This window comes from Glycine max, chromosome 16 (genome assembly GCF_000004515.6).
Source record: "Glycine max cultivar Williams 82 chromosome 16, Glycine_max_v4.0, whole genome shotgun sequence".
In the NCBI taxonomy this organism is placed as follows: Eukaryota; Viridiplantae; Streptophyta; class Magnoliopsida; order Fabales; family Fabaceae; genus Glycine; species Glycine max.
The window spans coordinates 24,223,919-24,227,979 of record NC_038252.2 but is presented as its reverse complement, the minus strand read 5'-3'; the positions used below and the strand labels follow the sequence as shown (position 1 = coordinate 24,227,979).

The 4,061-nt window shown below is 34.9% G+C and overlaps 1 pseudogene; it reads left to right on the top strand.

The window, feature by feature from the left end:
- The first annotated feature begins 1,248 nt into the window (after window positions 1-1,248).
- LOC102666701 (protein ALTERED XYLOGLUCAN 4-like) overlaps window positions 1,249-4,061 on the top strand; it is a 9,517-nt pseudogene continuing 6,704 nt past the window's right edge.

Sequence of the window (4,061 nt, the reverse complement as noted above, 5' to 3'; positions counted from 1 at the left end):
ACAATAGTCACTAATCATATAAAACAACATAAAAAAGGACTCTAACATAAACCAGGCCAAGAAAAGTATGTTTTGCATTCGTACCTGTGATAATGCTCAGTAACAATAGTCTCCAACAATGAATATCATCAATGATGATGCAAACAACAAAATGATAAGTGTCTCTGAGCTTATGATGCAACAAACAAGGGTTCAATATGTTATTGCTCATTTGTCATTAATACTAGTACTTAATTAACAACAAGTGTGTAATAATTAGTTTTATAATGTATGATTAAAAAGTCCAATAAGTCAATCATTGTTCCTGTGTTCTGTTCATGTTCAGGAAACATCTATCAGCATAACACACTCTACATTGCAATCAAGAATGACACCTACTATGAGTTGGTAAAAGAAACCTTCCAAGGCCTCACCATATGTCAAGAAATGATGGGTCAGAATTACTATGCTCCTGTCAACATTGTAAATGTAAAGGCAGTGTACTTCTAAGGTACAAGGTACAAAAGTATGTTCAATAATATTCATCATGGCATGGCGATATGCCCACGGGTTGAGGCACAGGGCAAATGTCTACTCTTAAAGTAGAGTGTGTTGCGGGCTTTTAGTGTGGTATTCTCAGAAATTGAGTGTACCAGAAATAGACATTCTTCTGGCTTTAACATAGTTGGGGAAACTATTTTACCGTATTAGAAAGCATGAACATGGATTTTTAATTTATTTTAGACAGAGCAATGCATTATGTCAGTGATTAAACAATTCAAATTAAAGGAGAATCAATGAGTGTATAAAAAATATGCACTTTTCCAGTTTCAATGCAACTCAAGAAAGTATTATACAATTGGAAAGCTTGAAGTTGGATTTTCAAATCTTAATAGGAACAAATATAGTGAATGCAAGTCTTAGTTTTGTTATTTCTAAATTTCAGTATTTTTATAAAGTCTAGAGTGTTTGTGAGGAAATGTAACTTCAATAATCGACAAAAATTTAAGATAATTAGAGAATATGGTTGTTCAAAAAAAAATTAGAGAAGCAACAGGAGCAAGAATTAGGTTTTTATCTTTTGGCAGAATGTGCTAATAAGTTGACAAAACTATAGAAAAGACGCATGTCCTTGTCATATAACTTTATGCATTTGCAAAAATAAAAAAGAAATACACTTCATCTGCTTTGATATTATTATCACCATATACAGGTTTTAGAAGGGATCAATTGAATGTTCAAGTGACCTCAAAGCTCACCCTAAGGCTAATGGGTGAACGACTGATCACTGACAACAGATGGCATCGTTTCAATCTAGAATTGCCTCTTCTTTCTGATTATGACACCGACAGTGTGACTGCCAAGTTTGAGGGTGCTAAGATATCAATTAAATTTGGAGAACTTTCACAGACTAAGCGTAAGGAAACATTAATAACTCCTCCATCACAAAAAATTGAACATCAAAAGCCAACCCAAGAAGATGTGTGAATTGTGATTGTTTGTGTTTTGTTGCAATTGGTGACTTGAATCATTTCATCTCCGCAACCATGAGTGGTGTTACATGCTTTGATTGTTCATACTAGGCTTTGATTGTTTAAAAATACTACATGATTGTTCATACTAGGCTTTGATGTGTTATTCCTCTCTTTTTCTTTTCATCACTTCCAATGAATGACTCTTTCTTGTCTCATCACTTTCAACTTTTATTTATTTATTTTTTCCTTTTTCTCTTGTTTGTTCAATTCTTCCTTGGTATTGTTAGTCTATGGTTGTTTGTTATTTATTTTACTTTTAATGTTTTCATGATGCTCATTTTGTTTGCACTAGATTCATTAGCTCAGAATAAGGTTAATTTATAGAATATTCTTTTGAGTTTGCAGATCAGAATTTAGTTGCACCATAGGACCTGCTTTTCAAACTGGGGTTTCAGTTTCTAAGTGGATGTCTAGTGGTTTGCTTAATCTAGAAGATTTTATTATGAATTCAACTCATTTGACTTAAAATAGACTTTTCTCCTTTCTGTTTTGATTTTCTTCCCTTATTTAATCTGCACAAACATGTTGTCCCACTTTTAGTTGTAGTTTTTTTAACTAAGAAAGAATAATTCTATTGTGTATCTCAGTTGCATCCAAATCAGGTTCATCTCAGTTGTTGGACAATCTAAGCTATATGATTTTCAGACAATGCAGCAGCACCAACAATTAATGCATTACAGTTTACACACCTGAACTAGTATGAATGATTCAAAAATTCAAGAAATAGGATACCTGAAAATTGGCCAAGAAACCAGAAAAAGCAAGGCAGCCAATATATGGACCAGCTTTCTGCTCAATCCCTGCACAATCAATTTTCACTAACCTGATTAGTCACATCATAGCTAAGCACCAACACACAAATCAAAAGTGTACTAGTGTAGGTGAGTACCTTATGAAGAGGCTAGCTAGCTTGTGACAGCTAATAACCCAGAATTGAAGAAATTTCTGATATATAATTCAAGAAATTTTGTGTGAGCAGTGTATGTTGTGTGAATAAAACTTCAAATAAGGTAATGGGGTTGACAATCAAGCTTCATATGATTCTAGTCACATTATTGCTCAATATTATTCTTAGTTACAAGATATCAATGCCTACTTCAAATTCAAGTTAGGTTGCTATAAACAAGAACGAAAAAGAAATATGAATATCCACTTAATAAATGAAATAACACTATGCACAAACCAAGTAACTTAACATGCCAAAACTTGTGTAGGTGAGTACCTTATGAAGAGGCCAGCTAGCTTGTGACAGCTAATAAGCCAGATCGAATTGAAGAAATTTCTCCATATATAATTCAAGAAATTTTGTGTCAGCAATGTATGTTGTGTGAATAAAGCTTCAAATAAGGTAATGAGGTTCACAATCAAGCTTCATATGGTTCTAGTCAAATCATTGCTCAATATTATTCTTAGTTACAATCAAGCTTCATATGGTTCTGCCATCAGTTGCTAGGCACTTGTAGCCTTTGTGAGAGGGGGAATTGATGCAATCCTACCCCCTAAGGGTATTGGATAGAAGACTCTATGAGGATTGGACTAGAGCTGCTAAAGAAGGCCCTGGGGTTCTAATGAACCTAAGGGTAGATTTTTTGAGCCTATGGGCCAAGGTTAGGTCCACTCTTCTTTGTAAATATTAGAATAGGTTTTTCCTTCTTTTGGGCCTTGTATTTTGGCCATTCTAGTAGTATAGGGTTTTAGCCTTGTATTTCAGGGCATTTTGAGTAGTCTTTGTAGTAAGGACTTTTTTTATATTTTCATGTATTTTTGGAATGGGGGTGAGCTTAGCTATTATAGGGGGTATGTAGCTAAGCTCTAGCTTCTCTTCTCAAGGAGGTGAACTTAGTTATTAGAGGGGTGTGTGTAGCTACGCTCTAGCTTCTCAAGGAAGTTTCCTCAAAGAAGCTTCTCAAGGAAGTTTTCTTAAGAAAGCTTCTCGAGGAAGCTACCTAGTCTATAAATAGAAGCACGTGTAACACTTGTTGTAACTTTGTATCACAAGACTCTCATTCATCAAAGTTTTTGTAAGAATTTTATGGTTTAGGTTTCAACCACAAAAAAATAACAAGACAAAACTCAAAGGAACCTAAACTCAACACAAATCATGGTTCAAGAACAAGAACAAGAAATTTGAACCATAGAAAATCAAATCTAGCTTCTATAGAAAGTTTAATCGGTGGAAACTCTAAAGAATCATGTTAAAAACATTTAGCACAAGACATGTGAGGAGATACATGGAGAAAAATGAAGAAACAACAATGGAAGAGAAGGTAAAGCAAAAAAATTAATGGAGGTTTAAGGAGCACCTACTTGAAGCTCTTGTGCTCTGATTACCACTTGATGGAAGCTTGCTTGTGGAGCTTCTATGGAGGCTGAATCTTTGAGCTTCAATGAGGTCCTTCAATGGCGATTTTCCACCATGGAGATGCAGCGGAAGATAAAGGAGAAGAGGTGAGAGGAGGCGCCATCCACTAGGGAATAAGCCATGGAAGAAGGAGCTTCGCCACCAAGAATGTGCCTTGGATAAGAAGCTTGGAGAGGATGCTCAAT